Here is a 14,560-nt window from a genome sequence, read left to right on the forward strand (position 1 = left end):
ATGTACTAATGAAAATTCACTGAAATGATTACTACATGCTATAGAGACAGTTCCTTTTGCATTTCAACAGTACACCCAGTATCTAAATTGCACAACATAAACACAATTTGGGAATTAAGAGGCCTGAGACACATACTGCATAGGACTTTCTACAACTACATCTCCTAATTCATGACTCACTTGATGATTTAGGTGATTTAGCACACAGAGGGAGATAAAGTACAAACAGAGACAAAATGATACAGGCCGAGGGTGCAAGACTATAGGCAGAGAGAGGAAAGATTTAACATGGTAGCGCTGTCTAATACACACCAGCAGCCATATCATAAAGGCCTCTGCAAATGTACATGAGATAGTGCAAGCAGAGGGTGCTGGCAAAGGGAGAGGGTTGGTACAAACAGAAAATGAGATAATGCAGGCAGAGACTATACTGGTTCAAGCATAAGATAGATGGTGGAGGGCTGCAGGTAGAGGGACAGATGGTGCAGTCAGAGAAAAGATGGTGCAGAGAGAGGGTGAGATGGTTCAAGCACAGACACAGATAGCAGACACAGACATGGTACATACAGAGAATAACATGGTAAAACAGAGAAGAAATGCTGGAAACAGTGAGACAAATGTTACATGTAGAGGCAAATTGGAGCACACAGAGGGGGAGATAGTAAAGACAGAGATAAAATGGTACACACAGAAGGTACGAGGCTACAGGCAGACAAGGAAAAGATTTAACATGGTAGTGCTGTCTAATACACGCCAGCAGCCATATCATAATAGGCCTCTGCAGATGCACATGAGAGGGTGCAGGCAGAGGGTGCAGGCAGAGGGAGAGGGATAGTGCAGACAGAAAATACATTTCCAAATTACAGCACTATCTCTATACCAGCATTTAATCAAAACATGAGACACAATATCAAAATAAAGAGTACCCTGTAAGCAGAGAGATGCAAACTGTGAGGAGACACAGGTGACATTATAGAAAAAAGTGCAAATATAATTCTTTAATTTACACAGACACTCAGTGTGATCCTAGTCAAAAATGTTAATACCATACATTTTTACAAAACACATATACCGCAGTAAATCGTTTAATAGACTGAACACAGCCCATGTAAATGAGCACTACATTACAGTGCAGAGACTCATTTCCAAAATACATTTCCAATATGCACCATTAGTTTTTTGCCAGCATTACATACACACATGAGACACAATGCAAAAAGAAAGAGGCCCAATATGTTTGTTAATCTGCCCAAGAGTGTATACAGCACTCTATCTATATTAAGTGGGTCATTGCTAAGAGGAGGCCTAATAAAACAGACAGTATTATGAAGAAAGCAGAGGAGGGAGTACAAAAAGAAAGGGAAACATTAGGGGACAGTAAAGACAACCACAACAGAGAGAACACAAGAAACAATTAAAAAAAATAGCACTCTCAAAAAAGACAAGAAAAAATATAAGCAGAGAGAGGTAGACTGTGAGGACAGACAGGGGAAATTGTAGAAAAAGATCAAAATGTAATTCTTTCATGTAGACAGACACTCAGTGTGATCCTGGACCAAAAATGTAAAACCATACATTACAACCAAAATAAATGCATGATGCAGGGCTGCAGGCAGTTACTCTAGACAGAGGGCAGATAAAACAGAGACAGGGTAATATGGTTCACACAGAGAGACACATGTTGCACACAGACACAGAGATAATGCACACAATGGGATAACATGGTACAGCAAGAAGGAAATGCTGCAAACAGAGAAAGAAATGTTACATGCAGAGGGGAGATGAAACACACAGATGGGGAGATAATACATACAAAGAGAAAATGGTACAAAAAGAGGGTGAAAAAATACAGGCAGAAAGAAAAAAGTAAATTATTATGCCAGAATCTTCTAAAATGAATACTGACTCACACTGTGATCTTAGACATATAACAGAAATCCTTGCAATTCAGTCAAATGATTACTACAGTGAAGGGGGGTGTCTTCCTAGCAGTGTTGTATAAAGAGAGCAAGGGTTAGGGAGAGAGAAAGAGGGAATAACTCAGATGGACAGAGGGAGTTAGAAAAGAGGAGTAAAGGAAAGGGATAATGACAGTGAGGAAAGAGATATGAGGGTAAGGAAAGGAGAGTGAGAGAAAAAAAAAGCAAATTAAGAAAAAGGATAAAGGAGTAAGAGAAACAGAACGATTTATAGAAAAAGAGAGGAAGGAAAAAGAACAGTTGTGGAGGGAAAGAAGACAGTGAGAGAGAGTGAAAGAGAGGGAAAGTGAGTAATAATAATAATAATAATAATAATCTTTATTCGGTTTTTACAGTTTGAAAAAGCCATAAAAGATAACATGATATTAGAAGCATTCGTTTAAAAAGCGATTACAGTTTGGTTTTAAAATATTACGAAGAGTCAGAAGATAGTACATTACGGTTTTACAAATTATTTCTATGTCTCATAATACATTTTAAAAAGTTTAGTACATGGTAAACCGTGCATTCAGAGTCCAAAAGTTGAAGTGATAACATCGCTGGGCGACACTGCCTATGACCCCATTTTTTTAATAAAGGGATAAGCCATGTCTTTCGATGTGGGTGATAGAACTTACAGAAAAGTACTGTGTGGATGGTAGACTGGTGGGAATGATCATCACAAGGGCACAGGACCATTTGGGTGCTCCAGTTATTTTTATCAGGGAAGGTCACCAGTCTGAAAAATAGGTTCAATCTGAACCTTGTTAGGAGCATCTTTTCGTAGGTGGAAATCTCCAATGAGAGATAAGGCTGAATTTTCAAGGTCTTCTGAATCAGAATTGCATGCATGGCAGATTTTTTTGTGGCCGTCGTTACCAGTCTCAGGGAGTCTAAATGACTCAATGCTATTTGCTTTAAATCTTTTTTAGAAATTTCAGTCATTAGTTCTGGGTTGTTATAGTATTTCTCAATCCCTAGATCATAGAGGAATTTTCTAATGTATGTGAGCCAGGGTATTTTTTTTGCATTGTCCAACTCCATGATATCTCGAAGAATATTTTTTGTCAGATTATTTTCTTCGGATAGCCAGACTCTTCTCCAAAGCATTAGAGGTTGGATTTTAATCAGGTCTTCAATGAAGGGGATTCCCAATTCAATGTGCGAGGCGTAGATGGATGTGCCTCGTGATATTGATAGGAGGAATCGCGTAAAGGTGTTTTCCTCTTTTTGGATAGGGCTGGTGTTAATATGCCCCCAGATCCCAGCACCATATAATGCAATGGATTGGCACTTTGCAGCGTATATTTGGAGCAGTTCGACTTGGGGTTTTTTCCCTAGTCTGTTTGAAAATTTCACTAGTGCCATGATCGCTCTTTTGAAGAGATGTCTCCTGGCCTCTACCGCCGGTTTCCAGCTTAGGGCATCATCTACCATGATGCCCAAATAGGGGTATTGTGAGGTTCTTTCGATTCTTTGTTTTTCCAGAAAAATGGTTTTTGCATGTTTTTTTGCGCCACCTGTCACCATAACAAAGGTTTTTTTTACATTTATGTGCAGGTCCAGGGCAGCCATGAAATCTGCATATTTGGTCAGTAGTTTCTGTAGTTCAATTGGGGTTCGGGCTAGAATGACGGCATCATCCGCGTAGAGCAGAGCGGGGATCAGGCAATCTTTAGCTTTTGGGAGGTCTCTACCCCCCTTCAGCATACACTCTTCGAGACCGTTGGTGTATAATGAAAATAGAAAGGGGGCGAGAACGCAGCCTTGCCTCACTCCCCGCTCTACCCCAAACGGTGCCGTCAGTTCTCCTCTTGTACCAAACCTCACTCTCGCTGTGGCCCCGCTGTAGAGTTCTCTTAGATAGTCCAGAAGAGGGGGGTCTACCCCCATCTTACTCAGCAGCGACCAAAGCTTGGGATGTGAGACACAGTCAAATGCGGATGACAAATCCACGTATGTCATGAAAATTGTCCCTGTTTTTGCGAGGGTATACTTAGATATAAGCAAGGAGAGATTCAATACTTGGTCAATAGTTCCAAAGCCCTCCCTGAAACCGAACTGTAGGTCAGAGAGAATGTTTTCGTCCGCTACCCACTGTTGCAATTTGCCAAGGAGGACTCTGCCAACCACTTTGCCTAGGGAGTCAAGAAGGGAGATTGGGCGGTAACACTTGACATCTTGCCTGTCACCCTTCTTGAAAATAGGGACCATTATTGATGATGTCCATGAGTCCAACAATCCGAGTTCCATAGTTGCCATGCAAACTCTCGTAATTATTGGGGTCCAGAGGGCAGGAAGAAATTTGAATAAATCAACGGGGACCCCATCGGGACCGGGAGCTTTTCCAGGCCTACTTAGGGATAGAGCTTTTTCGAAATCTTGTAAATCAACTTCCAGAGAGATAGGGAAGGTGACTGGATTGTGTACAGCCTGATACAAATCACAGTTAGATGTAGGTTGGAAGATTTTCGAAAAATGACTCGTCCATGTGATCTCGTCAATGGCCACGTCTATTGTTGGTCCGCCGGGATCAGTTAATAAGGGAGATTTAACTATTTTCCAGAAAGCCTGGGAGTCCTTCGCAAGTGCACTATTGTGTAATGCTTTCCAGAGGGATATTTTTAATTCTTTTTTCCTCGTCTTTCTGGCAATAGTATACTCTCTTCTAAAGCCTTGGATCTTTGTTGGATCTCTATTAGTTTCTCCGAGGGCTTTCCTCAAGTTGGTTTGTGCTTTCGTGCAATCTCTGTTGAACCAGCCTGTGGTCTTTAACTTGTTTTGGTTATGAGATCTGGTTAACAGGGTTTTGACATATTCTATGATGGTATTAAAATTTTCTAAGATTTGATTCGCCTCCGCTTGGGGATCAAGACAGATCATAATGTTTTTATAAGCGAGAGTCACAAGTCTCTTCGTAAGAATATTAGGGTCCACTTTATTCCATTTAATGGTGAAGCCATTAGTCTTGTGCAACTCGAGGCTATTCTGTGATAAAGTGTTGGCTATAGTTACCATCAGAGGATCCAAGTGATATAGTTGGAGACTAAGGCTGAGGGCGGAGTGGTCACTAAGGCAGTTTTCCAAGATTTTAAATGTTCCAATACGCGGTTTTAAAGCTTCTGTGATTAATATATAGTCTACGGTGGTCTCATGGCCCCTTCCTCTATATGTTGGCTCGAATTTATTGGTAGTTTGTTGAACAGGGTTCAAAATAAGGAGATCCAGGTCTGATAATATTTTATTCACAGCAGACCCCACTCCTGAGTGGGTAAAGTGAGTTAAAGGAATATCTGACTCATCTACTATTCCACAGACATCAATGTTTGGGCAGGGATGCAAATTGAAGTCACCACCCCAAATTACATAGGAGGAGACCGCTTTATGTTTATAGTGGGTGTGTTCTATTAACTTATCTTGAATTTGGTCAAGAATGATCAGAAATTTGTCGGGGTCCAGGTTGTTATATATATTTACTATTGATATGTGAGTTTTCTTCCCTACGAAGAGCGTAAGGATCTGAAAGTTCAGGAGTAGGTCTGCCTTGATGATCTTTATGTCTACAATAGTGTTGGCCATGTAGATTACCAGACCCCCCTTGGGTCTACCCGAGACACTGGGAAGGGCGGGAGAATTAAAAGTTCTATATCCCACTAGATGGAGGGCAGCTATTGCCCATGTTTCTTGAATGGAGATGATTTGGTAGTCGTTCAAGAAAACTGCTGCCAAACCATTCTCAATCTTGTTACGGAGACCAGCAACGTTCCAGAAAATCATGGAAAGCTGGGTGGGTTCAAGCTGCTGTGAGACATTATAATTGTGTGATATAGATTGGGTAGGCACCTGGTTTGGGGGTGAGAATGCTGTTGTGGTTAATAAGGGCTCCGGTGATTTAGATGTTTGTCAATCGACCGTTTCCAGGCCACTAAACCTGTTCGCGGTCGGGAAGCCTAGCCAGTGTTGCCCGTTACTGGTGCCTTCATATTTGGGGCCGAAAGATTGGTAAGGTGGTCTCTCCCATTGTTCCCAGTTTCCAAATCTATTCTGAGAGCCCACGGTTTGCCATGGGACTTCTCTCTGCTGATAGTTCGAATTAGATGGGTACCGAAAGTTGATAGGTTCGGTGAGTCGCATTACAGGATTGGGGGCGACAGGTTCAAGCTCCCATGGTTGCAGAATAGGCTTCCTCCACATATTGTCAAAAGTACGTTGGTAGTTGTTGTTATTGAACCTTTTCGGGTAGAAGAAAGACAGGGGTCTTGTGACAATCCCCCCGGAGGAATTGTTACGTTCCCATGAGCAAATATAGTCGGCTATGTTGGAATCCTCGAACGTAATGACTATACAGTCTCCTCGAGTTGTTTTTTTCCTATAACCTACCCACGAGGTCCTGGATACTGAGGTGATTTTGCTTTTGCTTTTCCAAGGTGGCGGGACGGGACGATTATTATTCAACCAAAACTTGACCTTGTTCTTTAATGACCAGTTTGGTTCTGTCCCTTCACCTATCAGTTCGGGGACCCCCGTCATAACTACCACATATGGGGTGGCCTCAGGTGGTAAATTAAAAGTGGGGACTTGTTCGCTTGTCGTTCTCAGGGCATTTTTTGTTTGAGGTGGTTTAGGGTTTGTTGGTACGGGTGTTTTAGTTGCAGGTGTTTTGGGAGCAGAGTTTTTTGTTGAGGTTGGATTTACGATGGATAATGATTGGGGACTAGCTTGAGAAGGGATGGCCAAAGGCGTGGAAGTCGGTTTCTTAAGATTGGTAGGGTTTGTCAGAGGAGTTAATGTAGTTTGTTTTTTTGGCTGTGGGGGAGGTACGATTGCAATTTTCTTAGGAACAGAATGTTCTGGGTTTACAGTTGGATTGGGATGAGATTGTGAGGATGTGGATTTTAAGGAGCCGCTGATTTTTGTGAGCTGCCTCTCTATATTACTAAGTCTAGTTTCTATTGGACGTATGTGGGAGTTTAGAAGAAACGCTATCTCTGCAATTAATTTTGCTGTTTCTCGTTGTCTTCCTATATGTTCTGAAGTTAGTGAATCTGGCATTAAAAAATCACAGGGATCACGCGGAACATGATGAATTGTTACCACGTTATTAGTTGGGGGAACAGGGTAATTAATTGCAACTGGGACATTTGTGTCAGTAGGCAATGTTGGATGCTTAGATGTTATGGTGTTTATAGTATGATCTGATGTGTTTTTAGTATTCCGTTTTTTTACGGCCCCCTCCCGCTTGCCTCTCAATTGTCTGGTTTCTTCAGGTGTGGGGTCGGGAAACATATCAGGGGTGTTCTCGAGATCCGTTTCTGAGAGGGATACGGATATTTGTGAAGCAGACAAATCGACGTTGTTAGGTAGACTAAGTCTGTTTGTCGTCGTCGCCGTTTGCATTGTGACTGGGTTTACTTCCGGGGTTTTTGCTGTTGCAAGTAATCCCATTGATGAGCGCGCGCAATTGCCAATTCCGTGGACACTCTGCCCTCGATTAAGCTTATGCTCTGATCTATAAAAGTATTCGCTTTGGCCAGAAAGTCATCCATTGGACCTAGTAGTTGATCACCTATACCATTCTTTTTAGATTTCTTTTTCTGCATGGTGGATCTCGTGTTCATTATACAAGGGTTATACACCTGGGAACGATAATAGGTTGACGGAATAATGAGGGACTCAAGATGTTTGTTTATAGATACCTGTAGTAAGGAGGCCAAGAAGTTGACGTTAGGATAGTGGGCCGGACCGGACTCTTCCGTACTCTAACGGCCTCAAACGGCCCTGTCTTTGCCCAGTCTTAGCCCGGGCTGCGTCCCGCGCTGCGGGGGTGGGATGGTGTTAAGTAGACGGCTGTATGGGTGGGGGACGGCCCAGCAGGGAGAGCGGACCGGAAGCTCTTCCGTGGTCTCGCAGGGACTTCTGGGAATTGAAGTCCCTGCACACTCGCAGCCCTGCTGGTGCCTCACGCCCCTTACCGCCTTTTCGCTGAGGACGTCTCTTGAGCACGCACAAGGTTGCTGGAACGGGGGCCCACCAGCGAAGCGGCACCCGCGAAGCGGGTGCGGCGAGTCGTATGCTGGGAGCCTCACACGCTGATGCCAGAAATGCGCTGTGCGGTCGATAGCCTCTTCACTGATAGGTAAGTGTCCCACTGGACAGGAGTTGCCGGTGCACTTTTAAGGTCTTTAGATGGGCGGGGGACGGCCCAGCAGGGAGAGCGGACCGGAAGCTCTTCCGTGGTCTCGCAGGGACTTCTGGGAATTGAAGTCCCTGCACACTCGCAGCCCTGCTGGTGCCTCACGCCCCTTACCGCCTTTTCGCTGAGGACGTCTCTTGAGCACGCACAAGGTTGCTGGAACGGGGGCCCACCAGCGAAGCGGCACCCGCGAAGCGGGTGCGGCGAGTCGTATGCTGGGAGCCTCACACGCTGATGCCAGAAATGCGCTGTGCGGTCGATAGCCTCTTCACTGATAGGTAAGTGTCCCACTGGACAGGAGTTGCCGGTGCACTTTTAAGGTCTTTAGATGGGCGGGGGACGGCCCAGCAGGGAGAGCGGACCGGAAGCTCTTCCGTGGTCTCGCAGGGACTTCTGGGAATTGAAGTCCCTGCACACTCGCAGCCCTGCTGGTGCCTCACGCCCCTTACCGCCTTTTCGCTGAGGACGTCTCTTGAGCACGCACAAGGTTGCTGGAACGGGGGCCCACCAGCGAAGCGGCACCCGCGAAGCGGGTGCGGCGAGTCGTATGCTGGGAGCCTCACACGCTGATGCCAGAAGTGCGCTGTGCGGTCGATAGCCTCTTCACTGATAGGTAAGTGTCCACATTAGAACACATTTTGATTATTAACTTACAGTGCACAACATATATCCCCTTACAAATTAATAACTCACCTTTAAAAATGTTTTTGAAGATTTAGAACAGTGTCAATCACACACCTGATTTACTTAAGCAGAATCTCTGAAATGTACCTCAGACACTGCAACCACAAAATGGCCCTGATTCCCTCTCATTTTGCACACAGATGTATGACGTTACAACGCATACTTTTACCACGCATGCCTTTACAACGTGGTATTTACAATGAATACCTTTACAATGCATAGTTTTTTGGGGCGCTGGATAGTGAATAGTTTAATTTACTATTCCAACTCCAGTCCCCGTGGATAGTACGGAAGGTGTTGGATAGTAAATTAAATCTATTCCCTATCCTAGAGCGCCCCCCAGCGCAATGCGTTGTAATGGTTTGCGTTGTAAAAGTTACATTGTAAAGGCACTGCGTGGTAAAAGTTGCGATGTCAATTGAGATGTCATCAGTGATGTCATCAGTGATTTCATTTGAGATGTCATCAGTGATGTCATCAGTGATGTCACTGACCATGTCATGAATGATGTAATATGTGACATCATCAGCAGTGGATTGCAGGTGCGCGAAATATAGTTAGTCCAACTAACTATATAGGAGCAATTTCAATGTTTTTTTAAATGCTAATATCTAACTATATATGACCTGAAACCTATGGTTTTTTCAGTGAATTTGTACGGTTTTTTAAATGCTTTTTTTTTTTTTTTTAAGTTTGAAATCTTTATTAATATACTTGAATAAACCAGGACAAAAGGAACTGTATGCAGAATATACAAAAGCAAGAAGATTGTAACATTCCTAATGTCAAAAATCAATACCTAAGCAGTTTATAAGTTTTAAAGAGAAGGGAGGGAGAGGAAAGAAAGAGAGAAAAAGAAAGAAGGAACAAGAGAGAGAAAAGAAGAACAGAAAAGAAAAAAGAAAAAGAGCAGAAGAAAAACTCAGGAAAGGAGAATATGAGAAGGAAATATGACATAGCTGTATACTATAAAAATGCAATGAATTGATGAAGTATAATATACAGGAAAATAACCTGATAGAAATATATCAATACATACCAAATAAATGTGTAGAATGTTAATGGAGTTAAATAGAGAGGAAACATAACAATAATTCTGATTCATATACACAAAGAGAAATAGTAGAAGGGAAAAATTCAGGGTGGTTTAAAATTCTCAGATGTGGTGGAAGAGGGACGATTCTTGACAGCAGCTTGATCCAAGTAAATAGTTAACGGGAGCCAGTAAAGTTCCACATTACGAGGGGGCTTGGAGGAGGAAGCAAAAGAAACATCTAATCTGTGAAAATGGCAAAGGGAGTTCCACCAATGTTGCAAATAAAGCTTTGTGAGATCTTTCCAGTTAGAGGAGATATGTTGAAAGGAAAGTGCAAGCATAAGATCAAAAAGACCAGCAGAATGAGGGGGTAAGATGAGAGTATCTGAAAGACTACCCAGAAAAAGAAGAGAAGGAGAATGAGGAATAGAGAGTGAGAAAATGCGAGAGATGCAAGACCAAACTTGGTTCCAAAGGGTAAATACTGGGGGACAGAGAAAGAACATATGCAAAAGGTCAGCATCAGGAGAATTACATGTCCAACAAGTAGAAGTAGAAGTAGAGGAGAAGCGGGAAAGAAGAAGAGGGGAAAGATAAAGTCTATGATATAGAAAGAAGAGAGATTGGGTAAGAGAAGCAGAGCGAGATACCTTCAAGGACTTAAGCCAGAGTTTGTCCCAAAGAGAAACCGACCAAACACATCCATGGTCAAACTCCCAGGAAGATTCAATCTTGGATTTGGGTCGCTCCGGATTAGGGGCAGAGAAAAACTTATAAATAATGGAGGCTTTAGGAAAAACAGAAAGTAATGTTAGAAGGGATGAGGGAGTGAAAGGAGTGACAGATGAAGGTTTTTTAAATGCTAATTCCTAACTATATATGACCTGAAACCTATGGTTTTTTCAGTGAATTGCAAGGTTTTTTAATTGCTAATACCTAACTATGTAAGGCTTCAAACCTATAGTTTTTTCAGTGAATATATATATTTTTATTTTCAAGTTTTTTTTATATGATTACAGGGTTTGCGCACCGTGAGCGCTCCGAAAGCACACCGTAAACGCTCTGAGCTCTTACCCCGACAAATTTTTAAAAACTTCTAAAACATAATATCTAAGTTTTTAATGTTGATTTTAAAGGTAGACAATATTTGCTTTAATGTAGAAAATGTTTTTTTAAAACTTTTAACAACAGTATATTACTTTTTAAAGTAGTAACAAATCTCGCGAGGGTGCGTCGCACGCGTACGCAACGTAAGAGCATTCGTCCGCGCACCGTAAAAGCTTCGAGCTCTTACCCCCGAAAGTTTTATAAACTTAAATCGTTATATCTACAAATCTTGCGAGGGTGCGTCCCACGTAAGCGCTCCGTAAATATTACGTAAACGCATCGAGCGAGTACGTAAGCACTCCGTGAACGCACCGTAAGATTACATTCAACCATGTGACCTGAAAACAAGACATTTTATTGGTTTATAATACTTCCTACTCCAATTGTAGAAAGGCCCCTCCCATGTTCAACATTCTTCTTTGGCTTTCAGAGAAGCAACATCTACTTTCAACAGCTCCTGGCTTGTTTGGAAATGGCTGAACGTGAGGAATCAGAACATTCTTCTTCAGAAGAATTTGTGGAAGAGGACCCCCATCCATCATAAAAAAAAAAAAAGAGTCCATAGTCTGGAAGTTTTTTTCATTCCCAGAAGGTTTGAAGAAAGTCAATGCACCGCATGTCACATGCAAAATCTGTGATACAGTATTGTCCAAATAAAAAATACTCTTTTGGAACCTATAGCATGTTAAGAATATGCACCCCAACAATTGGGCTAGAGCTGTGGTGCGCAGATCTGAAGAGCAGGGCTCTGCTCCTAGTACTTCAACAGTCTATGGATTAAGTCACTGACCATTCTGTTTCCCATGTTGTCTATTGTGCTACATGTTTGGTATATTGTGAGTTGAAAGGAGAGCAAGTGTGACTGAAAATATATGTTCCAATCGTCTATTGTATGGAGTATACGTCTTACCCCTGAAAATCTTTTTTTGGATTTTGTCCTTTACACATATATATATGAAAAGTTGTTTATTGTGGTTGTGTTGTTCTTTTCAAAAATTTTCATAAAAGAAATAAATAATGATGGATAAATTCCAGTATTTGGCTAATAATTGATTGTTTATTAGCTTTATTATAATAATGTTTGTTTGTGAAATAGACTCAGTATTGGCACCCTCTTTGTTGATTCTAGTAATAGACTCTGCTTTACTGTTGGTGAGTCAAAGCCCTTGTTTGTTGTTTTGAACCTAGTACTTCAACAGCACCACCAATGCCAGCTTCCATGATTGCCAATATCCAGCCGGAATTGAAAAATCTAATGATGCAGTGCATACAGTGCAGAAAATTAGTTGTCTTTGGACAACAGTCCGTAGAAGTTATTTTGCAGAAAAACAGGAGCCACAAGTGCAGCAAATACATTTTTTCTTTATTTTTCATGGTTTGTTCATGTTGAACAATTGTTTTGGTTATAAAGTCAATTTTTTACACCGTTTTTCTAGCAAACCAAAAAAATAAAAAAAAAAACTGTTATTTTTAGAACTACCTCTACTGGTCAAAAAAAGAACTATATTTCTATGTTTGTATGTAAAAGTTTGTTATAGTAAATGTAAAAGTGCAAAAATATAAGGCTGTGGTACAGCATAAATCTATAGGGTGTTTACCTATAGTATACTGAAGTACTTCCAAAGCACTGAAATGTAACATATGTATATACATATGTTACAACTCAATGGGCCACATGTATGTAATCTCCATTTACCTACTCTTAAATACCAAATCATACCTGTTCAACATTTAAGAGTAGGTAAATGGGATGTAGTTGATTTCTCTTTTGAAATTACCAAATCTATATAATTGAGTCATTTTACTGAATCGGTAATTGCCATTGATTCCTACGGGCCTTGAGGCCAATAGGAATCAATGGCAATTACCGAACCAGTAAATACCGATTTGGTAAAATAACTGAATTGTCAAGGGAGACAGGTTATCACTTTGACACCCTGTTGCACCCCTGATTCTAATTTGTGTGCCATGTCACACACATACATGCTCTTACGGCTTGTATGTGTGCCACATGGCACAAATGTACATGCACAGATGTGCATGTACACAGGAATTTGTTATTTACCACCGAATAGTATTTGGTGGTAACTAACGAATACTTAAGGGCCTGTGGCACTGTTTTCAGTGCCACCTACATCTAGATTTACCAAGGAAGTGCACTGGGGAAAGTGGAGTGCCAATAAATGAAGGCTTACTAACAGGTAAGAAATGGATAACAGAGTGAAGATCAAACACAAAAAAATAAGATCAAACACAAAAAAATAAAGAAAGAGGGAAACTGACTGAGGTAAAGAAGAGGAGTGCTAGAAAGAGAAAGTATACAAGATTAAGGGGCACATTATGATGGCGGACGGACCTGAGTCTGTCCGCCACCATAGAGTAGGAGGGAACCTCCGCATGGGCTGCGGAGTTCCCTCCTGTGCAATTAGGATGTGACCGCCACCCTGGCGGTCACATCCTCTATTTTTAACATTGCGGCGGGTGTGGCTTCAAGCTGCACCCGCAGCAATGTTAAAAATGCACGCATTGCATTTGTATGTAGAAAGTGGCAGGCACTGCGCGGTGCCTGCCGCTTTCTGCATACAAATGCAGGGGGGTACCATAGGTACCCCCCATGTGCACCCCCCACCCCCCACTTCACCTAGGGGGTCTGCAACGGGCCCCAGCAGTGAAGTTACACATGCTTTTCCACGGCGGAAAAGCATGTTTCAGAGCCCATCCTAATCTGGCTGACGGTGTCTGAGAGACACCGTCACCATATTAGTGCTTTTCCACCGCGGTTCTAAGCCAACCACGGCGGAAAAGCTGCGGACGGAAACCAGGACCCACCAGCCATCCTAATGTGGCGGTGGGTCTTTGGTGGGTCCGCAGAGGATTTTCCGCATCCTCCGGGCCTGCGGTGGCTTCCGCCGGCCCGGAGGATGCGGAAAATCCTCCATCTTAATAGGCCCCTAAGTGTCAGGGAGAGATATGTAGAGAGAGAGAGAGCAAGGGACTGAGAAAGAGTGAGGCAGTTATTCTGTCACTATAACAGAGTGATAACAAACTTATTTTTCTTTCTCATACTTACCTTATAAATAATAAAAACGTAGATACTATTGCGAAAAAAGTTTTTTATTTGTTATACTTACCTTCTAAGATATAAAAAAGTTAGGGAAATTATTAAAAAAATATATAATATCTGTAATGCATACAATGTATATTTCACAATACAAGAAAGAAGGAAGAAGATTAAAAGATGGGAAAGTTAGATGGCACACGCAGAGGGACAGATGCCACAGGAAGAGGGTAAAATGGTGCAGGCAGAGAGTGAGATAGAACAAGTAGAAGGTGAGATGGTGCAAGCAGAGGGTAAGATGACACAGGCACAAGAATATATTGTGCAGACTAAGGGTAAGATGGCACACACACAGAGAAACATGGAACAGCCAAAGGAAGACATAGCACAGTCAAAAGAGAGATGGCAAATGAGCGTGAGACAAGTGGACTGAGGACACAGAGGGAGTGAAGGAAAGAGTGAGAGAAAGGGACTGAGTGAGGGAGCAAAGAAAGACAAGTGATGGAGTGTGGGTGAGTTAAAGA

The sequence above is a fragment of the Lissotriton helveticus genome, chromosome 3_1, assembly GCF_964261635.1.
Source record: "Lissotriton helveticus chromosome 3_1, aLisHel1.1, whole genome shotgun sequence".
Classification (NCBI taxonomy): domain Eukaryota; kingdom Metazoa; phylum Chordata; class Amphibia; order Caudata; family Salamandridae; genus Lissotriton; species Lissotriton helveticus.